The 24,644-nt window shown below is 45.9% G+C and overlaps 2 protein-coding genes across 3 annotated transcripts in view; one reads left to right on the top strand and one right to left on the bottom strand.

The window, feature by feature from the left end:
* LOC135902475 (calcitonin gene-related peptide type 1 receptor-like) overlaps positions 1-24,644 on the bottom strand; it is a 294,018-nt gene that overhangs the window by 55,756 nt on the left and 213,618 nt on the right. The window lies entirely within an intron of this gene.
* Positions 1-24,644, top strand: part of LOC135902476 (uncharacterized) — an 867,879-nt gene that overhangs the window by 748,598 nt on the left and 94,637 nt on the right. The gene's annotated exons all lie outside the window — the stretch shown is intronic.

Below are 24,644 nucleotides of genomic sequence, written 5' to 3'. Positions count from 1 at the left end.
TTTATTTAAAGAGTACCTATCATAAAGACCAGCTTTTTTTTCATAAGCAGTATGTCAAAGCAAAACTATACTGATAACGAGTCTTCACTGTAAATAAGTATTGCGTGTAGTTTTCTATATTAAATATAAATATCCAAGTTAGTGGATGGTTTGATAGCCGTCGCCGTCACACAATTTGTAGCGCAACGCAAGCGTAATGTTGAGTTTGTGGGTTCGGCTCTAACTGGCGACACGTTATCTTTTCGTCCACCTTCATTTCCTTTTCTTTGTTATTTTCTACATTTCAAATTCAACTACAGCCAATTTTTCCTATGCTTTCCTAAGCTTCATTGTCTGTTTGCTTTATATGATCACCATCATTAGATGTCACTAATTTACACTACAGGCAATTTCCCCTGTGATTTCCTAGGCTTCATTGTCTGGTTTATATGGTCACCATCATAAGATGTCACTCACAGTCTCGAAACGTTTTTTTTTTTGCATATTTGACTTGGCTTTGGACATGATTAATGTCAGTGTGAAGCTAGTGTGAAGGTTTCGTGAAGCACACGTTTATATAAGCTAATACTGATCTCTTTCAATCAATCAGCGTCAGTGTTCTTCTTCGGCGCCGACGTTCTTCTCGGCACGGAGTATACAAATTCTGTTTTTAGTATTTGTAGCGACCCGTTTGTACCGGCGATGCATTACCGCCAATGTGTCACCTGTATCAAAGCAAGCTATTCGTTTGACTCGAACACCACCTTTACTGCCTCGTTTCTTTACACCTCCACGAAAAACTTAAGCACGAATAAACGCGCTATTTAGCTATGTTCGGCTCGCTAAACTTGAATGACCTCGTCATTGCGAAATGCGGCTATAGAAAAAAAAATCAAGTGATGGTTTCCACGCAGAGCAAAATGTAACTCTTCGTGTCACACGACACTTCTAACACGAGTATACTTAAAACAAACAAAGCAAAACTGCAGGAGCGGTGTGCCCCGACGTTTTTAGCGCGATCGTAAACAAACGCGCTCACCCCGTGCTATGTGCGCAAGCGGAATGAAAACTCTGCGGCGTCGCCCGGCTTCTAAGTATAGCCGTGTGCGTATACTGAAAGGTGTAGTGCGAGCAAGAAAGACACGCTCAACGAACCACAGCCCACGGTACGCGTGGATCGTCGCCCAGGGTGCCAGAGGCGGTCCTAAAGAAAACGCTCACGCTCTCCAGCTTCGCGCTTGCGCTTCTTAGCGTAAAACGGCGAAGGCAGCGTGCGTCGACTGCATACCGCTGGCTTTATTGACTCGCGAATTCTTGAGGCATTCTTGGCTTGGGGCATTCGGGATCAAACTGAACAAAGACTAGCTCGCGAGATATTAAAACGTGGAGAAATTTAGTAAACATCGTCTCACCAAGGATTGTCCAAAATTAATGTACATCAAAATGCACCGTTTTCACGATTAGTGGGGTTGATGCTTTACCTCGAAGCTACTAAACTGCGACTGTATAGACGCAGTGGACGATGACCGTTCCTGATCTTGTCGAAACATTGTCGGGATTACCAGTAGAACTGGCGCAATTAAATCTGAAAGTCATATTGTGCATACATATCAGTGACCATGTAGAGACAGGATGCAAATGTACGGGATGTTTAAGGGCGGTGTGGTGAAATTAACAAAATTTTGTACACTGCGCCTTGGACCTCTGTGTGATATTCAGCGGCACGTGGTTTCTGGAATATTTAGTATATCAAGCTAAAACGCAACAGGAATGATCCAATCTTTATGAGAAGTATGGCGAGCAACTTTCAAGCATATTTGTATTGATAACACGCCGCAGCAAACTCCATCGCCCGTAATAATTAAGTTCATTCTACTATAATGTCTTCTTTGTGGCGTTGGTTTGAACGCGTACATCTACACATCAAAATAACACTGTAGAAATAAAGTGCGCGTTAGCAGAAATATGCGGAGGAAATTTCAGTCATCTGCATCCGTTGAAGTCACCATCAATTATTTGTCAACTGCGGCAGCAGCCTCTAGAATGCTCCTTTGAGAAGTAATTTATATTTTTTTCATTTACATAAAAGAATGGCATGTTGGCACGCAAACACAGCGCCGGAAACCCCTTGGCTCTACAGGTGGCACAATTATGTGCGCAGCTGTACTCTTGCGCTTACTTTTTTCGTAGAAGCAGAGAAACAGTTAATGCGCAAACAACCACGTTATTAGATAGCCGTGGAAGCGTGACTACGCCATTACAACGAAACTGTGAAAGCAGCAATGCGAACAACAATTTGACAGCACATATTCCACGCAGCGGAAGTAGAAATGAAGAACGGTCTTATAAAGAAAACTGTTTGTGCAATAAAACGGCACAACGTTTCTTCTATAAAATTTGGACATTTATACAGAAGTCTATCTAGGCTCAAAATAAATTGTTGCGTATATATTTTTCAGTTCAGAAGTGGTTATTTGAGAGCAGTAACTGTAAGCCATCACACCCCGACCACCGCAAGCACCTGCGCCGCCACAGCAGCGTTGTCCCGGCTCGTGTAATGAAGGAGTTAAGAAGAGCGGCTGAGTGCTGTGAGAAAAATTCCCTAGAAAACGGAAACACCACTTGTGGCCTCGCTAGAGGGAAAGCGCTTTATAGAATATAACATAAAGCGCGCCTGAAGTCCCGGTATCCGTGTGCGTCAGCTTCGCTGGAATTTGGGCTTTGTGTCGGCACGGCCGCATAAAGGCCAAGTTCTTTTTTATTTCATTTTTTTTGTCTTTTCGTGTAAGGAAGAGTCCCTAAATCTTGCCCGGAAATAAAAAAAAAGCAAGAAAGAAAATGGTTGCGTGCTCCTATCCACGCTTTTCTGGTTCTTATTTGGATACCGTGACGCTAACAGGAACATGCACGTGACGTCACCAGGCCTAAAGCTGTCGATTAGTTCATGTTCTAGTGATATCGTCTTTATTCCGCCTGGTAGCATCCGTTTGCCATGCTATCGCGCGACCGTTTCGCTTGGAAATCCTGTGCAATCATTGATTTAACCTCATGTAGCGTGGTTTGCTTGCGGAGGCAACAGCAAAAAGCGCAGAGTCCTGATAAGCGGAAGTTGGTGTTTTTAAAATAAATTACGCGGTGTTACGAGCCAGAACCATTATCTGATCATGAGGCTTGCCGTGGTGGGGCACTCCAGAAAATTTGTACCACCTGTGATTCTTTAACGTGCACCTAAATCTAAGTACACGGGTGTTTTCGCATTTCGCCCCCATTGGTTCGTGTTGAGAGAGCGAGAGAGAGAAGTTTAATGTTACGAAATGCAGAGAGGTCAGCCCGAGGTATATTTCTCTAGCCAGCTACTCGGCGTCGGGGGAAGGGGAAGAGGTAAAGAAAGAGGGAAGAAAGAGGCGTATGATGGGTGAGGATGACAATAGAAGGAGGATGTAACATATATGGCAAGCAATTTGGCAGGCTCAAAGCCTACAGTCCAGGCCCGTACTTTTGAGAAAGTTCAGTAACGCTTGAATGGCCTTGAAACTCGATTGAGCGTCTGGCCAAGGGCCAGAAATAACGTCCTCCGACAACGGTGGGCTGTCGAGATGCATAAGGTCATTGTTCAACTTTTGACGCTCTTCAACGTACTTTGGGCAGTCACAAAGCACATGACCTATAGTACCATTCACATTACAAAACTCATAGTCTGGAGACTCAGTGCGTCGCATGAGGTTCACGTATCCAAGCGTAAACGTTACCCCCAGCCTTAGTCTAAGGTTGATGTTGAATCAAAACAATTAGCCCCTAGGTGACGTTAGTTCGGGACTGGCACATGCAATGTTCGCGTGTCCTATAGAGAAGTACACGTCGAGGAGGAGAGAACATCTTCTGGGAAGGAATCAAAGGCCAGAGAGAAAGCATTCGCTCGTTTTCGAGTTGGAGTGGCTCAAGAACCGTTTAAGCTCTACAGTATCGATAAACACAAAAAATACACAAAAGTGCCGATGCCGCATTGTCGAAAAATGCTCTGGTAGTGTGTATGTTTACCATACCAACGAAGTAAAAAGCCGGGCTCATTGTAGAAGGGTGCAAACTTTTCAGAAGCATTTTATGAAAGCGCAACGTCCAGTTATTATTACTTCATTTTTTCATATAAACATTGTTTGAGGAACATGTTTCGAACAAGCCACACACACTCCATACCCTGTGTCACAGCTAACGTTAGCCAAGCTGTTGAAAGAAAAAAAATGTATTTGGAAAACATGGTGTAAGATACAATTATAAAATAGTAGTCAATAGTCAATAGTGTTCGGTAGTCGACAGTCTGACAACCGAACACCACAGCTCTTAAAATCACATCTTCCATCTTGTTTCTTAACTATATTTTTCTTTGAACAGCTTGGCTAACGTTAGCTGAGGCACCCTACATAAGAAAATGCGTTAAACCTAAGAAGCTGCACTCTCTAGAGAAGGGAAGCGCAGACTATCGTAAAGTTCCGAATTAAAAAAAAAACACAGGCTGAAAGGCTATATTAAAGACATAGTAGTGCTACGAGCTTGAGGCCCATATGCTCCTCCTTCTTTTATGGGCCCTTACTTCTTCTTCGCCCCCTCCCTCCTTCCCGCTCCTTATATTTACCTTCCTTACAGCGCAATACATGTGGATGTTCAACTAATAGACTCTAAGAGAAAGTGTTTGTTACCCTGAAGACGCCCAAAGCTTCGACGCCCGATTGTTGTAGTTTGAAGGGCCGAAGCTGACGGCCGCTACAGCACAATAGTCGCACGGACAGCGCCGCCTACATGCGCCTGCGGACAAACCAGCCAGAAAGCATTGCTTTGATCTTCTGTGCTACGAACTGAATGCTTGCTGCGGTAATCTTCTATGCTTAGAGTGGACCACCCAAAAGCCGTTTATCACACGACGCCGGCTCCTGTCCCATTCGTTACCAATTTGTTACGCTGAGATACACTGTTGCGGCACACAGCGAGAAAGATCAGAAGGCTTCAAGCGGTGTTCCCCCAAAGCTGCTGAGAGAGCTGTGATGTTGCATCACGCTTTCTTTCATGTTTATACACCAAGCTAAGAACGAAGAGCGGCACTTAAGCAGCCCTATTTCACTCTTTACCCTGAAGGTACATTCGCATTGCCATTCGTAAGCCTCGCCGCTGTCTCATAATCTCGAATCTTTCGTCACACTGCATTGCAGTTAGCGGAAAAGCCCGAGGCTGGAACGCGCATGTTTCCCACGTCATTATCGTGTGGCTACTCGCGTCTAATGCAGTATTCCTAAACCGGGCTTACTGGATTAGGCACGAAACCATTTATTAAATGGACAGCGCTGGCCGGACACGTTACCAGAGTCTGCGATATAAAGCCAGTCACGATGTTGCTGACCGGCCGTAGCTTGAAGGGAGACGTGTCTCTGGTTGGGCTTGCTATATTTTGAAGCAGTCCGCACTAACAATCACCACACTTGGACTATGTGTTGGCAAGCACCGACCTATTCGCCGTTTCTGATGATGATGAATAATGCCTGCCTAGACATCAATTTGGCTTATATAAACGCCTTGTTAAGTAGATTATGGAGCGGGATAAAGGCTCAGTTATGCGACTCTTAATTTTTTTCGCGTGAGACGTCTTTCATTTTGGTCAGCATAGGTCAGCCGCATGTAACGAAAACACGCAACACTAATATCGCTTATAACTTTGCAACCGTAATACCCGCGTGCCTTGCTTCGGTATTACCGCGTAGAGGCAAAAAAGCCACTACTTGATCAGGTACGTTTAGACTGCGCAGATGGTGCCATTTGTCTCGTCACGCATGATGCGATTGGGCCAAAATATAGCTTGCCCCGCAGCGTTCACAGAGGCGTAGCTGGGCAGTACGTCTGACGATCCGAGCGGCAGCGGTGCGTTTCAGAGAGCTCACTTTGCTATAGTGGGTATAGCCCGTCCAACTGAAGCGGGAACTGAGCAGGATTTATAAGGCTTACATGTGTGCAATTTGTAGCAGAAACTTGACGCTTGCTCGCCTGCGGCACCTCTGCGCTCAACACGCATAGAGAAACCGCGTGAGGAGTCCATTTTTTTTTTTTTGTGGCACCAATTGCCGGTTTAGTGAGCCGAATAAAGAGCTTCAACTTTCTAATGGTTGCCGAGTGTGCACGGGTGAAATTCCGATAACATTTTTTTTTTGCATTTGAGAGTTGAAAAATGCTCTCCAGAAGCTTTTGTAAAATGGTTACTGTGGCTGGGACCCTTTGACCGGATAGTCCATTGTGTTGCTGCACAAAAAGATAAGACTTCTCCCTTCGCTTCTTCCCACAAACAGTTTGCACTTGAGACCACAGATCACTTGGTGAATTACGCGTCATTATGTGCCACTGCCTACCATTAATTATGCGCTACGAAGACACGTGACGTCTAGATCATTCACCAGGCTTTTTATTTTTTTTCTTCCATTGTTCACATTGTTTGGCTTTCGCAACCTTCCGAACGATGTTCAATGTTCCCTTTTCCTTTCACTTCCTTTTTCCGGACGAGATCAAAGCATATATAACATACAAGCTTTTGTTACTGGATAAGGCTACCTAAAATGGCGTATTTCGTCCCTCATAGACGCTTTTGTGGGTCCTTTGACACAGGCTTTTGAAGACCCGCCATAATAGGCTTTTCACACGTTTCTAACGGTTAATACTTCCTTACCTAGAAGCGTTAAATAAAAGTAGTACGCAAAGCCATCCCTGCTTTGGAGCGCCTGCTTTGTACAAGGGTAACTTGATTAATCACTGGGACGGCTTCTTCCCTAGGTCATCAAGTTATTTTATTTGCCCAGTTGAACAACCTGTGAAAAATCTGTGGCCTCACACTCGCGATAGGTTGGTCGCCGCCATGTAATGGTTTTATGCAGCCACACCTGCATCAGTATCAGAGATCTCTACATTATCCAGCGCTAAATGCGGCACCAAGACATGCGTTGCAAACAATAAATACCCATAAACGTTACAAGAGCGTGCAAATTTGCGAACTTTTCTAAAATATCCAATAAATGTCGAGCCGTTCTTTGAAGTTTTTATGCTTTTGTTTTATCTCGGCTGAATTTGCCAAAGTAATAATACCAAAGACTGTAATGGTTAAGGTACCATTCGGATGACATGACTGTTAGCCTAAACCATGCAGATCTGCAACAGTTGCCATTAGGATGCCAACGAATGCGCCACGACAACGCTCAATGATCATGGCGAATTTGCGAGGAGATATTAAAAAATTAATAAATTTTTAACTTTAGAAGTATTGTTTTATTAATGTCATTGTTCTCATAATTTGTTGTATATCTGCCTTAAGATCCGGGAAGCTCGTCAATGATGTGAAAGTCGAAATGTCAAACCAATTGAGGCCGACGCGAAGGTTGAAGAGGTTGAAGTAGAAGTCGAATTTTCATTGTAAGGCACCAACTTCCTCTACTTATAATCTATAAATATATCATACCTGCATTCTTACTGTCTCATGAGTTCTATCAGTGGAGTATAGCGGCCAGAACATTGTCAGACGTGCATAATGCGTGCTCATGATAGAGCATCTCGAAACAAGAAGTGGCCTATTCAGCTTAACTTACGGAGAGACGTGCAATGTGATTGCGTTTGAGAGGTAGCTGCACACTTCCAAAGTTTGATTTCACAAAGCTTTTCATTCGTAAGAACAGTTTCTCATTGTGAAGAGCATTGTCAATACGAGTCCTGCTTTATTAGTATGAGTTCGCTGATCACCATTGTCATGTCATCATTGTCTTTGGGCTGCCGATGCTGTTCTCCCGAGTATGGCAACAACAAATTTCACATCAATGCACCACTACCTTGTAAAAAAAAAAAATTCTATCCGATGCATATAATGGCACCCTCATCCACTACAGTACTGCTTGTCCGGCATGCGAAAAACATGCATAGGCTCTACTGCTCTCAGAGTCTATGCACAGCATGAAAGCTTGCCGCAATTGCGCAACTTTGTTGTCGCGCGCTAGCGCAGTGCATAGTTTTCCTAAACCCCGAATGCATACTGCGTTATTGCGGGTGCACGCTGCGAATTGCTACGGTGGCGTTTGGGGTTAAGTTCTTTTTTTCTTTCTTCAGCCTGTGGCGATGTTGAAGCTTGCAATACGAGGTGGCTTGACGACGAGGAAAACTTGCATGTGCCGTGGATCACGACAGCGGTAGTCGTCAGCGTCAGAAAAGGGATGGATGGACGGACGGTTGGATGGGACGGACAAAGCAAACCCAATTTCGAACATTTGACTGCTGCTGCAGTAAAAGATTAAATAGTAGTAACTAAGAATTGCGTATCTCGACGACCTAGAAGTTTCGTAGCGCTGGGAGTGTATTAGAAAACACGAAATGAATCTCAAACGCAGGCATTTTTGCGTACTAAGTCTTCTGTGTTTTCATCTTCGGTCAAGCATTGGTCACAATAATGCGGAGCCAACCCACCGCTACACCTTACAGAACAATGCGGAGTAATTATTAGCGCTTCATTACGAATAAGTAGCGTTTACTGTCCCATTTCTTACAGCCTCTGAGAACAGATCGATAAAACAGTTTCAATATTATAGAGTGCGATATCCATCCCGGAGCGCTTTCTTTGGAGTTGAACTTTCGGCCATGTTCTGTTAGACCTTTCCTGCGCACGCTTAAAAAACAATAATAATAAACTTAGCAAGACACTATAGCTAGGCACGCAGCTGCAGGAACATTACGAATTCCATTGGGTGGTTCACCCTGACCAGTGTTGGACCAATAAAACTTACGGCCTGACTTCATTTAATGTATACAACTGTTATTGCGTAGGGACTTTACATTTTATGACTTACCATTCCTACAATTCTAGCTGGACTGTGTAGTTAGTCTTACTGGGAGTGAACTTACACAACCTCAAGCTTTTCAAAGGGCTCGCGGAAGATTTGAGCCAAACATAAAATTGTTCACTGCCCCCTGTGGTCCTTCGCGCTTCCCGCAGTTGCGGGGGCTATGTATTTACGTATGTTTATATCTAACCGTTCTCGCGCAAACCTGGGCCATGGTATAGTTTATGGTGGAATGATGAAAGCGATCGGGCTTTTGTGTGGAGCCAACAGGGTTCGAAACCAACCGTCGGACCAATTTGAGTAACTGAGTATGTCGCAATGAGTTCATATGTACCGTCTTCAACGAACTTCTTGCCCACCATGTACTACTCTTCAAAAAAATCATTTGACGCCGACTTGCAGCACTGTGTGGTCAAGTGCCAATCGCAACGCCGTGGCGGCTTCGTTTGTTGGTCGGCACCACATATTGCTAGCGACATGCAAGGAGCAAGAGGAACTCTGGGAAAGGCTTTATTGATTATTCCTGAGCTATATATACTTCCGAAACTATATTCAGGTCATATGCTAGTCCTAAATGGCGAGGTGGCTTGACGCTATCAGGCAACAGTTACTAAATCAATTGGAATCCTAGGCCAAACGTGCAAAGATGTCATTCGTGGAGGCCTATAATGCTCCGTCTATACACGATAAAATTCGAAACAGGAAAGTGCACCAGGAATGTTCAGATCACCGCTTGGAATGGAGACTCGTCTAAAGTGTCGTTACTTCACGCGAAGCGCGCACCTAGATGTCTGGGAGGTGCTTGATGATGCAGGCACCTGACACATTGGCACTCGTCAGACTGATGGTTATGTGGAAGAGTCGGCCATTTGCAGCAAATAATCGCCTGTCGTAAATAGGGTGCGACTTCGATTTCTCTAACCTGTTGCGGTAGGTCAGTGACTGTGGCGTTGCGCTGCTGTGAGCACAAGGTCGTAGGTTCCATTTCGCCCATGGTGTGCCGCATTCCGACGAGGGCGGAACGGAATAAGCTCGTGTACTGTAAATTAGGTACCCGTTAAAGAAACGTATGCAGTCGAAGCTAATCTGGCGTTTTCCATATACGCGGCGCGCCTCGTACTTCTGGCACGTTGAATCCCAGAATTTCATTTTAATTTGGATCCCCGTTCCTCGCTTTATTTGCGACACGCTGAACATTACAAATAAAGAAAGGTATCCTTTGGGGCCCGAATGGTCCCCCCAAAATAATCATTTTCGTGCTTTCACTTTCCTGAGACGCTCCTATGGACGCCGGCCGGTGCTGAGGCGTGCACATCGACCTCCACATGATCTCCATTTTCGGGTGGTTGGTCCCCTGAAACCACCCGTAAACTGTCACTTGCTCGAAGCGTGGGAGCTCCGGCATCGGTGGACAAAACGTTCACCGAAACTGGATCATTTTTTCACGATATCGCGGCCATTTGTCACTTCACCCATGTGAAGCCTCCGCCACCTCGAGTATGCGGAACGGCGGCGACGCCAGGAGACGCGCGCCCGGAGACGCCAACCGCGACCTCGCCGCTGTCACCGTGACGACTATGGCCTCGACTACGGAATCGCATCCAATGGCTCAACAACTTGCACTGGTTTTGAGCGAAGAGGTGATGGACTTTGCCGCCTAAAACCGGGCCGATGGATGACTGCCCGAGAATTGCATCATGGCGTCCGCGCACGCCAACGCGCATTTTCCCACCCAAACAGAGACTGACCCCGCCCAGGAGGGTTGGTAGCTATCCCACTCACTCAAAGCATAGAAGAAGAAGGCAAAGGAGCGGAATTTACGGCGTGCAGGGGACTTCTCCGTGGTCAGCAAGCATACAGCGGACAACCACGCGAAACGCAGGTGTCGACCAGCGAGACGCAGGTCCCCACCCCTACCCAAGGACGATCTGAAAGTGGTCTTTCAACCTCACCAGGGACTGCCACTGAGGAATGTGACCAGCCAAGCGCTTTGCGACGCAATGGTGGAGGCCTGGCAAGGAAAAATCAGGTGGGACCAGTTCACTCTCCGCGTCCAGTCGGGTTCCAACATAGCACTAGCGTCCACCACGGATGCGACCGTCGCAGTGGCGATGGGAGGCGTCACGTCTTTGAAGATCAACGGAAGGCTGCACCCAGTCATTGTCAACGTCACGCCAGGCGAAGGAACCGGGAAAGGGGTTATCCACGGTATAGAGCCGCACACACCATTTGAGACTCTCAAAGCCTGCATCCGTTTTTGCACCCAAGGCATAGGGCTGGTAGAGGGCCGGTTGTTGAGAGACTCTCAGAGTGCTGTCCTTGCTTTTTTCGACGACGTCCTACCGAGATAAACTTACTACAGAGGAGGCGAGAAGACGTGTATTCATTTTTCGTAACATGGTCCAATTCTGCCGAGCGTGTGGGGAAGTTGGCCACCGCACCGACGTATGCCCGTAACCAGATTTGCCCACGTGCTGTACCTGCGGAATGCGCAACCCAGAAGTAACCCACAACTGTACCTTGACATGCGCAATTTGCTTTGGAGACCACCTAACTGGAGACCGTAGTTGCCTAAAATGCTTCAAGCCTGTGCGATGCCAGACAGCGAAACCACCCACGATATTGTACCAATAACGATACATCTGGATGGACGTCCCGTCAGGGAGGTGAAAGCAGTACGCAATCTGCGAATGTAGGCACAGCAGAACGGAGGCGCCACACATTCTATCCAAATGTTGAGAATAACAGCAGGGAGCATAGCCAGTATTATACGAAGAATAGCTAGCAGTAGATAGGGGCTAACTGAAGTAGAAACGATCAGTCTGGTCACCACCTTTATAGTTAGCAGGATGACGTACGCCCTTCCGTACCAAACACTAATAAACCAGGAGATTAAACAAGCTAATACAATCATAAGGAAAACCTTCAAGGTAGCACTTTTCATCCGCGAAAGTGCTAACAACGATAAAGTTGAGAAACTAGGCATCTACAACACCTTCGAGGAATACGCGAGCGTGTTCCTCATAGCTCGAAGAGAGCAGCTATGCTCAAGGAACCAGGAACGTGCAGTTCTTGAAAAGCTGGGTTTCATGCCACGACAACTATACTGCCATGAGGATACAGTGTTACAAGGACACGAGATGTCGGGCCCTATAACATTAAACTATTCCAATATGTTGTTATTCCAATCTCCTGACGTAAATTTGCGCAACCGACGACGCAAGCATCGGGTGGCCGCCCGCAGGGTTGTCTGAACAGACCAATCAAATGCGGCGTTCGTTCATAGGAGGTAATTTTTGTTTGCTTGAAAGACGAATAACATTGCTTACACTGAGCGGCTTGTCTTATCTAATTGGCCGAGAAGACGCGAGGAGCACGCTCAAGTGGAGACGGATATGATGGGGCCGAGCCACTGCACTGAAAATCGATAACCGTATGAAAAGGGTGGTGCCGGTGTCTGCGAGTGGTGCGCTTTCCCTTATTTGGCTTGAGGCACGTGGCTGGTCAAAAATCACGATGAAATGCAATGGAACGTTAAGACTGCAGCTAAGACGGATCCTCATGAAAGAAGAGTTGGCAGAGCGAGGTCGTCAACGTACCGAAAGTGCTCCAGAACGTTACACGGCCACACAAAAAGTTTTACTGTACGCAAATAAACCCATGCTCTCCGGCAGGTGCGAGCAGCCAGTGTGTGAGCGATCGTGGCAGCCATCTTTTATTCCTTTTGGAACGGGGCAGCCTGTGGCTATTCAGAAGAAAATTCAGCTTTGTTCGGCATATTAATGCATCTTTAATGCGTACACGTCCCTTTGACGCGACGAGTTTTCGCGGTTTTGTGACGTCGCGTGACAGGCAGGTGAAGTGGGTGCAGGCCGAAAACTTTTGGCCACTAGCCGAGGGCTAATCGCAAAAGGCGTCGAATCAGCAATAATTATTTTACTTTTGTTTGGTCGAATCATGCAAAATCAGTGTGTACACGTCATTGCAATGTATTAAATTCTTGTAATAATTTTTGCTGTCAATTTGTTTTGTTCTTCTGTATATCGCACTGTCCACTCCTGCCCAAGGCCTAAGACTAAGGACGGCAGTATCCTGTGAATAAATAAACAAATAAATAAATAAAGTAAATAAATATCACATGGGGAGCTATGGCGGTTTTCATGACGTCGCGCGACAGGCAGGTGAAGTGGGGGTGGTCCAAGAAAGTTTTTGACCAATTGCGGAGGGCTGATTGCAGAATTGGGAATAGAAGACTTTGGAATATTTTTTACGTTATAGCGCCCCTCATATCACGGTGGCACTGATACCAAAGAATATGCCCCTGACATTCCATGCCGATGGAGGACGAGCACGTACTGTAACCCTGCGGAATCAGTTTGGGAAAGGTTCCGCTGCGTAATACAAAGACGCTAGCAGGGCCAGTAGAGAAACTCACACGTTAGCGCTTACTCAACAACAATGTATCATAACAGCCACAGTCGAAACTCGGTCTGCGTGTGCGGCCGAAGCGGCTGCACTAGCCATGGCCAATGCATACGAAGAACACAGAAACGAGTCGACAGTCATACGATCCGACTCGCAGAAGGCATGCCGACTGTTTCTCAGTTTAACGGTTCCAAAAATGCTACGCAGAATACATGACAGAACCTTGACAGAACACTACGACATTATTTGGTGTCTGGCTCACGAGCGCTTGTAGGGCAAAGTTTCGGCAGACCGTACAGCTCGAGGATTCAGCAACCGAGCTGCGGCCGAGCGGAGCGCGTAACTTCTTCCAAGCGCTCGTGACATTCTTCTCCAGCAAGGGGAGGAACGCAGAGTTTACGGTCATCCACACAAGGCCTGTAACAGACAGCAGACTATAGGGACTGGCGACGCATTCAAACAAACAGATTCCCCAACCTGCATCATCTCGGTAAGATAAATCCAACTTGATTTCTGGACGTCTGTCCATGGTGTTCTACCAGTCCCACACTACAACATATCACATGGGAGTGCCTGGAAATGCCTTCATATATTGCCATCCCGTACATACGTTCACACCAAGTTAAATAGACATGGGAAGCATAGCTTGCGGCCGAGGGAAAGGAGAGCCAAGTGGCTCTCTTGGACCAAGCCCAGCGAGCCGCTCGCCCCAGTGGAGCCCTGGACTAAGGGCCCTACCACGGTCGCCTGATTTTCATTTTGAAAAATAAAGTTCCTTTCCTTCACTTTTCTAATACTGCGTGCGTGTACTTATATACAGGTGACGAACGTCATGCGCGTGTCAGTGGAACATGTCATTGGTGACTGTTAAGCCGCGAGCGCAGCGTTAAGGAAACAAAACACTCGCAAGATTGACCACAAGTATTGTTTCGGGACAGTATAAGTCCTTAAGGGTGCGAAGTGCTTTCACAGTATGGATCGGTGTCACCTCTGAGGACGCTTAGTTCCGCAGAATAAAACAAGTTTTGGGACAACATAAGCCCCTAAGGGTGCAAAGTGTTTTTAGAGTGTGGATCGGTGTCGCCTCGGAACACGCTCAATTCACGGAATGAAACAATAGTTGACAGCCCATTGGAGCGTGCACTCAGTGAACGTTCTCAGGCATGTGAAAGAGGCATAGAATAACTGCGGCAGTCGAAATAAGCTCGTATCAAGCGGACAGGTGAGGACGTGTTACTGTCGAATATGCACGAGTGTCTTGAACGCAATCATATAAAAATTAATGTCGCACCTAAATGTTGTGGATATATTTAGAGAAATGTCATGACTATATTTTCATTGCTGTTTCCTTCTGCTTCAGGCATGTCTATATCGAAATAAAGATGAGATAATGCAACTAAGCTCCTAATTTGCACACTTCCGCGCAGCTTCAGTTGCTACAATGACAGGGAGGGGGAAAGAAGGAAGCCAGAAATCCAGGAAGCGCTTAAACACTGCATTGGTATTTGATGCGGCCACAGTGTCGATACTGAACAACGTTCTTTCTTGCGAATTTTTTCTTTGCCGTTAAGCTCGCACAGAATTTTGAGCCGGGTACGTCGCCCCTGTTTAATCCTGGGTGCTGCGAAATTGCTGAGTCTACAACAAATTCCTGCTGCCGTGCATTCCTAATATTTCTCGCATCTCTCGTTTTTTTTTCTTTTTAGATCCCCACATTGTCAAAAACAGCGTCCTTCTTAGCAACTTTTGATATTTCGCCCCTCAGCGCCATAAAACACGTATTTGATGGGGCACTGTGGCTGGAAACCTGGAGATGTAAGTAAAGATACTTGCTCCGTATGTGACACCTTTCAGAAGAAAGTTAAAAAAAAAAGGCGGAGCACTGCAGTAGAGATGCCCAGGATATTATTTCTTCGGTTGCATATTATTCGTAAATGCATCCTGCAGTGATTAATCGATAAATCTTAATAATGAATTGATAATAAGCTAAAACTCAATCATTTAAGTTTTAATTACAACAAGACAGCTGCTTCGAATATAAAACATACTCTAGTGGGTAATTAAATGTCGTCTCTTTTAGAGATATTCCGCCAAGAGCAACATTCTTTAGGTTCGCGCAAGAAATTATCATTCGCACCGCGCGAGCTGATGTCGCGCATTCGTAATAATGTGTGTTACTGCTGATTAGTGTGGCTATTTAACTGCAAAAGCACATTGGAAGAAATTTATAGCTATGCGTACTTAAAAAGTTTCAAATTTTGTTACGTTCAACACCATCCCTCTCTCTCTCTCTCTCTCTCTCTCTCTATATATATATATATATATATATATATATATATATATATATATATATATATATATATATATATATATAGCGATTTTACGCCCAATTTCGTTTCATGTAGATAAGTAGGCAAATATTTTATAAAATCTTCCACCTATGGCGGAGACCTAACCAGAGCTGAATAAGGAGTGTATTACGAACCACTGGACGGTAAGGTTGCGAGCAAATTTTACAATTACAACACGAAATATGTAGTACCTGCCCGAGAGATGCCCTCCTTGACCAAGGTCTTAAGACGACGTTCATATAGTGAACAAACCACGTGCTTTAGATGACGAGCCTCATGCGACTGCGCAAGAATGCGCTAGACTTTCGAGGCCTTTCCACTCTTCCCAGTATGCTACGAAGCTGGCACGAAAGCGCTTCGGTGAGCGCAGGATTAATTAAAGCTTCGAAATCGCGTTCAAATTGTTCCCCTCGGCAATCCGGGGGCCAACGTTGTCGGTTCCAAGGCTTATTCGCTCTCTCTTCCATTAGTGTGCACTTCGCATGGTGGAGCAGCCTCGCGTCTGCCATCGCTGCGCAATCGTTCCTCAATACATCTGCGCCCATTTCGGCAAAGCACTCTCAGAACCACTCGTGGTAGACCAGAAATATAACGCGTCAACGACATATTGCGTGTGCGCGGACCCATTTGGAGTTGCTGTATGTTATTTCCCCATCTATGCACTAGTCATGCGTACGATGAGGTCTATAAGAACGGAATGCCTTTCTAAACTTTAACAGATGACACATACACAATCAAACCGGCATACGTCCTCTAAATCACGCGAGAGCACGCCTCTGCTTTCGATGCTTCAGCTAAGGTGCATGCAACCTTCTAAATCTGTAAGGGTTTGGCGTTGCGAGGCGGTGCGGGTGCGCACCACTTCGGCGTGCCCTCCGCAAAACCGATTACAGCACTTCTTTGGAACTTTGGATTACTGCCGACTCGGAGACGTACGTCCAGATTCATCGAGCTGTGCTTCAGCACTGTTTCTAAATCCGCAGCTTTTGACGCCAATTCCATTTTTCTGGAAACACTAACCCTGGCATCCGTCCTCGATCAGACGTTTCCAGTACGTCCCTTCCCACAAAGAACGCGCATCTATCTGCAGGCTGTGTGATTGCATAAATGTCGTTCACAATTTCTCCAACCAACTTCACTGCGAGGTAGTGACCTCGAGGTGATTGGTACCGCGATTTAACTGTCCCATTCTTGCGCTTGTTTTCTTCGCGTTACTTTTGTCGTTATCATGGTTGCAGCTGGCAGACGCGACTATGCGACTCTGTATGCTGAGTCGGAAGTGTTTCTTCAACTTCTTTGTGAAAAACAAATCGAATAGCTTATACACAAGAAAAGGAGTTTTACCCACGCATGATGTTCGCCACCAGGCAATCATGCGTTGGGAAGGCTTCCTTGCGGCGAGCCGGCGCGCGCATGATTGTTCTTCATGTTATACGTATATTTGTGCTACTTGATACCAATTTTGAGTCGCCAGTTCTGTTCGTGTTCTGAACACTTTTACCTCCCGCTCTGCATTTTGGTCTTCTTTGCGCTCTGTTACCGCAATGGTGCACGGTTATGTCACGACTCTGCATGCGAAAGCCACCGCTGGCTCGTTTGCTTGGACAGCTCCGCAAAGCACGTTTAAATGTTTATCGGTAACTAAGAAATTAAGTGAAATAAATACTGCGGCATTTGCAGATCCTTGGCTGGACAGTACAGCAGCTTCATCGAGCGCGTTCGCAGGGGTGACGGCAGAGGGATAGCAGAAGGGCAAGCGACAGATTTTTGAGCAATTCTTCATAAAGTGGGAAGCAGTGACGGCAATATAGATGTGAAGGCCCGAAGAACGGCCCATTTGTGACCCTTTCTTTCATTTTCTTTTTCTCTTTTCGAGGTTTCGCTTTGTAGTTGGAGTGACGCTTGTGCACTGTGCATCTCGCCAGCGTCCTACCATCTTAATTCACCTTCTTTATGTATTTAAATAGTCTTCTTTCACCCGTTAATGGATGCAGAAAGAGAAGTTCGCGTGCGTGCGGCTTCCAACTCGTACATTTGTGCGACACTCTTTGAGATAACGGCTCATTATGCCCTGTGTCATAGCTGAATACAGACCTGCAGCAGCTTCTGTAGAGGAGCCCCTTGCTGGAAACCGTCCACGTGAAGCTTGGCCACTTTCGCCACCAGGTGCAACCACTTATTCCTAGACCAACGCAATGCTTCAACTGTCAGAAGATTGGCCGTGTGAAGGGTGTTTGCAGAAATTCCGCAGTGTGCCCTCGACGAAGACAATTGCAGCGCAACCACGTTGAAGTGTCCAAACTGTCAAGGGCATCACTGTGCCTCTTCCAAAGAGTGTCCCCAGATCAAGAAAGAGATCACCATTCTTGAACAAATGGTGAGGGTCAACAAAGTCCGCCGAAGACGACGACGCCACCGGAGGTCCTCACCTCGGAAAATATCAGCGTTTCAAGAAAAGTCGACTCGTCAAGCAGCACCGTCAGCGGAAGTTTCGGGCACCCCTAACACCGATGTTGGAAGGAAGAGAACTGTCAGCTCTGTCTCTCTACGACGGAATGGCCGCCACTTGCGCACACGACCGGCAGAAGAGCCACAGCAGAAGCCGCCCCCAATAGAGCAAGGTGCTGCATCCGAGGAGTTGCGGTAAACAGATGAGCCAGTGATAGCTCTTAGGCCTTTAATGAATGTCATTCGCGTGTTGCCAAACAACATGCACACACCGTCTGCCAGAAGGGCACTTCAAGTACTGAATACTCGAAGTCCGTTGCTGCCAACCCTTGAGTAGGTCATTGCTCCCCAGCCACTGTCCTTCAGTGATGAGGTTCAAAAAGTAGCTATTCCTCAGTGGAATGCCCGTGGTCTAAGAGCGCGCATTTCTTATTTCCCCCGCTTCGTGTATGCCAGTATGGTTGCCATTATCGTCATTTGCGAGACGAACTTATCGAACACGATCAGGCTTTTCTGAATATAAATCGTTTATGCCGTCAATTGTTGGCGGAAACAGTAAGGTTATGTTTATTCGCCATGACCTCACTTAGATTTATCATGCAGCGTGTGTCACCTAATGACGATAATCAATATATATGCCTAACAGTAAAGAAAAAGAATTTTAGATTTATTGTTGTGGCCGCCTATCTCCGTCAATTTGATTTGGCCACAAAAGACTACGAGACATCCCGTCCTCAACTCCCGATCCATAGGTCATTATTGGAGACTTCAACGCCCATGATACGCTCTGGGGAAGTTCGAAGATCAACGTGAGAGGCAGAGTTCTGGTATCTTTCGCCTCCAATAATGCACTTTAGCTGTTGAATTATGGAAGTCCGATGTTTCTACATGGCTCCTCTAAAAACGAAGTGCGAAATAACGGGAAGATATAGCGAAAAGCGCCCGCGGAAAATTTTTGAGGCATTTTGCATATTCACAAATGGCGACGCATGCGTCAGTTGTGCGTCCATCACGCTATTAACAAAACAACTGGATTATTTCCGTGGCTAATGCTTATTGTTCGTTTTCTGTTCTTTATGTTGCGTTCAATGATGTCTTTATATGTTGATGCTGCAAATAAAGAATTTCGTTGCTAGTCAGCTTTTTGTCCTGTGTTCTTCACTCGCTTGTCCTGCGTCACGCTGTTTCTGTTTTTTATAATATAATGACAAAAAAAAGGTTGACAAGCATCTGCCAACTGTCGAGGTTTTTCACTAGCAAGGATTGGGGAATGTCGACAAGTGCTATACCTGCCCAGCGCCATTTTATTCTCTTAATGTCTATTAGAATTACGTGTAATAGACATTAAGAGAATAAAATTGCGCTGACCAGGTCGTGTAACCAATGCAGTAATAACCAATACAGGCAAAACGAATTTACGCACAATACAAAGTGTTCAGGCTCAAGAGCAGCGGATCTGTCTAGGCCTGCCTCAGAGTGTATCAACAGTGGTGACAGTTGCAATTGGTAGACACCACCTTCTCAAGAGCCACATTCAAATTGAAACGCTTAGCACCCATATAAGGCATCTTGCCAGGACTCCTTGCCACCACCTAGCTTCTCTACTAGCGGACAGACCACGCACCCTTTTCAGCCAAACGATAACCGCACATGGTGAATCATTGCCTGCTTGTTTCACTCCGGCTGCGAGACCTTCGATTCCTCCACCCTGCTTCACTCCCCCAAAAATCAACCTCATAATAAATCATAAAATCTCATAATAAGATCATAAAAGCTGATCTGTCATCACCAGCCCTCAAACAACTCATGTTACTACTTTCATACGAGAACTACTGTGACTCTACGCATATCTACGCTGACGGATCTGTCCTGCCAAACAGCTCCTCTGCGGAAATCGTGATTCCAGGTAAAGTTACAGCCATCAAATTTGAGACAACTCACGCGAAAACGTCGACGACAGCAGAGCTCGTAGCGCTCCTTGCCGCCCTTCATTACATCAGTGATGAACTGCCACAGAAGTGGACGATTTGCGATTCAAAGGCGGTACTGCAGTCTCTACTGCCACCTTTACGACGTGGACCGCACGAAGAGCTAATATTTCAGATTACAGAGACAATGCACCATATATTTAAAGCAGGTCACTTAATAACTTTCCAATGGCTTCCATGCCACTCCGGGATTATCGGCAATGAACGGGCCGATCAAGCTGCCCCTTCAGCCCGTAACTGAGCACGAGTACCAGTTTGTAGAACTGACGCAACATGGAAGCTCCGCCTGCTTGCTCGCCAGTGGACCACGTCACAATGGAATGATCCACATTTCAAGAATTAGTGACTATACTCCCTTGATTTCGCATTAAGCATTCGAGTCCCATCAAAGCTTCGCCGTGGAGACGTCATGCTTTTGTATCGACTGTGGCTAGGTTTTGCTTTTACCAAAGCCTATGCGTTCTACATAGGGATGGCCGACACCGCAACCTGTGACCATTGCGGCCATGAAGAATCGATTGGTCATATTTTGTGCGACTGCCGCACTACAGTCCACAAAAGGAATCCCTTCGCCATGAACTCAACCATCTGAGCGACCAGCCACCATCAGAAGAAGGAATTCTACACCATCGACAGGACCTAGCGTCACAGAAGAAAGCCATTCGTTGCGATCTAACGGCCTTTGTGAACATCTCTAACTGGAATGCCTTTCGTGTGTGTACGTCTTCGTGTGCATTTTGAACCCTTTCCTCTCTGTCCTCTTTCTAACCCCTATCTCCTAACCTCAGTGTAGGGTAGCAAACGGGAGATTAATATCTGGTTAACTTTCCTGCCTTTCCTAGTCATTCTCTTTCTCTCTCTCTCTCTCTACGCCATGTGGCTCTTTATTCCAACCAGCTGATAGACTTGCTTAAGTGGACTCAAGGTGGTGATAAACTTTATTTAAAGGGGGGAGGGTAAAGAGGGACGTGGCTGAGGGTTAGGGCTCAAGTAAGGCCCTGGGCCTGCTTGCCCTTTTCCACCCAGTCCATTAGTTCAAGTTGTCGGTCGACGTCCGCGGAACTGAGCCAGACTGTCCAGTCAGTCTCGCTGCTGACGGGGGGATGAGAGAACGGGAGCGAGGTGCATTCCCACATTATGTGTGTGAGTGTTCCTGTTTCTGAACAGAGCCTACATTTGTCGCTTTCCCTGCCCCCTGTGATTTTGTTTATGTACTTTGGGTGTGGGTATGTGTTTGTCTAAAGTCGCCGAAACGCGACCGCTTGCATTTTGTCGAGTTGCTTGGCCGGTGGTGGGAGCGCGCGACGCCTCAAGCGATACCGATGGACTATTTCATAATAAGTCTCATTTTCGCATTTTAATGCATTCGTGATCCTTTAGAGATCTAACTGCGATTTCTTGCGACTGCTTAGCCGCTTTCATGGGCAGATCCAAAAGATTCTAACCTAACCTAACCTAACCTAACCTAACACAACAATAAAGCCGCACAGAGATATGATAACACTGTAACACCGTGCAGTGGTACCGGTGATACCTTTAGTGCCATCATGTGGTACCAAATGGCGATACCCATGGTGGCACGGGGGCAAAGGTAGCGTTCTCGGGACAGCCAGCATTTTGAAACGCTGTCATTGAGATGCTGTACCTCTGGTCGAAGACGCCGACAATGTCCTGTGCGACGGCGCACCTCTGTGATGATAGGCGGTCGCAGACGCTGTACGGGCTTCCGAAGTGATCCTTGAGGAAGTGGCTGATCCTGGAAGTGGTAAGGGGAGCGCCACCCGTAGCACACAGTGCAATATAGTGCCACAAGTAACCACATCCCTATCTGCTAAACGCGTTCTATATATGCGCGATGCCGGACCTCACAATTTCGTGTAGCAAAATGTTGCATGCCGAAGGCAAATTTTTATTTTGTTATTTTTGCCTTGAAATTGCCCTTCCAAATGGCTTGTAAATACAATGTATCCTCCAGTCACGGTATACATATTTGTCCAGATGACTTGCTTTGGTCAGTTTTCTCCTGTAGTGTGGGGATAAAATGCGCAGATCTTCTTCTACAGAAGAAAAAAAACAGGACATTGAACTGCCAGTCAGTTCGAAGTTCACGAAGCCGCCTTTATAAATGCCTGTCGTCGTGACGTGGAGAAAAGGACTGTGTTTCGAACTGATGGCAATCCATTTTAAGGAGCCCGACATTCGCGCTAGTGCACTGATGTGGTCCTGTCGCAGTCTCTTTTAAGTCGTCTCCTCAGAGCCAACAACCTTCGAAACTGATGAGCGAGGCGAAGCTCTGCACATTACTGTCACTCTGAATTTCCTGACCCCAGTGCGGCCTAGGACTTCTTATCCGTTTCAATGCTTTATTGGCAGCGCGGAACAAGTTTAGCGAGCGGCTCGACTCGAGAAGCTTCTTCTGACTATGTGCGCCCAGTTATCGCGACGATGGAGGAGACTCTCTTTCTTCAGCAATCTATCACCATTAGCGCTTGATATAAAAGGAATTCACGTCACCCAAACGTGTTCACTTCCATTTTCTTTTCCTTTTTTTGTTACCTATTGAAAAAGAACCAGATTACGAAAGTATAAATGTGGCACGCAATACGTATAGAACGTGATCATTTAGTCTAGGATTGCGCTATTTCGACAAAGATCAGGAACTCAAAAAGGTGAACGCCTCAGAGCTGTTATTCTTTTACTACCATGGCGGCTAACTTTCACCCGCAAGAACAAAAAGCCAGCGGGTGTGGATATGGATATTATAAGGATGTTATGTGGATATTGTATGGCAAGGATGTTATGTGCATATTATATGGAAATTATACGATAATATGTTCTTGCACCTTTAGCTACGCATAAGTAGTCTGAACCGTATGCTAAGATTTAACTAACACGAAGTATTAGTTCTTGGACACGTAAAAGGAGAACGAGTTTCGTTTCCTCTTCCGACACTTAGGAAATTCGCGTGCGGTACCTCTACGCGAAGCGAAGAGAACCAACATGTTACCTAAACACAACAGAGAGAGAGAGAGAGAGAGAGAGAGAGAGAGAGGCAAAAGAGGTTGAAAGAAATGGAGGTTAGCCAGTGTAAGTACTGGCTGGCTACCCTGTGCTGTAGAAAAGGGTAAAGAGAATAAAATGTGAAAGAAGAAAAATAGCGCGCAAAATTCACACAATAATGCGATGCTACACGCTACAACGTTCATCATAACAGATTGCGGAAGTTCCTCGTCGCACGACAACTCCCCGCAGGTGGTATTGGAAAAAATTAAAATGCTGCATGTATTCTGCATTTAGTTGAAGACAGGCCTGTTGCAATTATTTTGAACCGCGGATTGAAGTCAAAGGACGCACGATTTCAAGAAATCTGTTGTATTGGACAAAATGATTCATTTTATGAGAAGTGCAGTGAATTTTTCCATTATTCATATGCCCTTTGTTCATTTATGGATACAGCGTTCACCCCATATCCCATGGTGTACTCGCGTTCTGTACTTTTCTTTTGGATGTGAAATAGTGCGCTTATGTCGTTGCTTAATACGGATGTCACATGGCGCAATTTTGACAGCGATTTAGCCTAATCGGGATAGAATTTCTCTATCGCGATTGGCTTTTTTACGCAAGCTGTAGGAGGGAGCCAATCGCAGTCTAGAATTTTAATCAGGTTAGTGGGATCAATCGCGACCGAAAGTCACCGTGTGACACCGGCGTATTGTGTTTAGTAAACCGCTATTCTTTCGCCACACTGCACGGATGAAGATTATCTTGTATCTATCATTGTATTATAATAAGCGAAAACATGCGAATCCTGCGAGCTTGTTTTCTCTATTAGGACGGCGCCTAATGTTGTTGTGGATTTTCTTCTAAGTTGTAAAGAGCTGGCACACCAAACAACTAGCTTTCATGTTCTTCGAATTAATTTTTTGAGGGGAACTCGGATGTCGCCAACTGGTTAAGCTATATTAAGGGGTATTTGTTACCAGCCACCATCAATCGTCTATGTATATCACCGCTTTTGACAAAGGCTTGAGTGAAGGTATGTTGAGTGTGATTATTAAGTAAGTCAAAGGAATGCAGTAAGTAATTTTTGCCTATGTCACACAATATTGCGACAACAAAGGAACTCAACAAGTGCTTACGGCGGGGAAAAAAAACTCGAGCAAAGCGTGTTGTTGTTGTTTTTTTCAAGTACGGCAGCGTGATTACCGAGCCGAATATATAGTCCCAAAGATAACCACAGGAGAACAAGAAAATTTAATCAAAGAGGAATTCTGGAACTAACTGAAATATTCGCCAAACATTGTGCGTCGCGTTATAGTGGACGACGTGTGCACACTTCCGTAGCCTGGGGTCAGTCGACAAGGCACTGCACAAGGCACTGCGCATACCGAATGAGTGCCTCTTCTCGAACTTTGTCGAAGCTCACAAAGCACTACAAATCTCTGTTTGGACACCGAAGGCTTTCCTTTGCCTAAACGTGTGCGTCATGGAGAATGCGCATTGCAAAGCAATTATCAAGCGTGCCTTTGAAGCAAAAGAATCTACGTTTATACGCGCTGTTGTTTGTAGATAACACGCAACTCCGTTGTGAGCATTGTAAGAAA

This window comes from Dermacentor albipictus, chromosome 1 (assembly GCF_038994185.2).
Source record: "Dermacentor albipictus isolate Rhodes 1998 colony chromosome 1, USDA_Dalb.pri_finalv2, whole genome shotgun sequence".
NCBI lineage: Eukaryota > Metazoa > Arthropoda > Arachnida > Ixodida > Ixodidae > Dermacentor > Dermacentor albipictus.
Note: the sequence above shows the minus strand (reverse complement) of the source record. Positions and strands in the feature narration are given on the sequence as shown.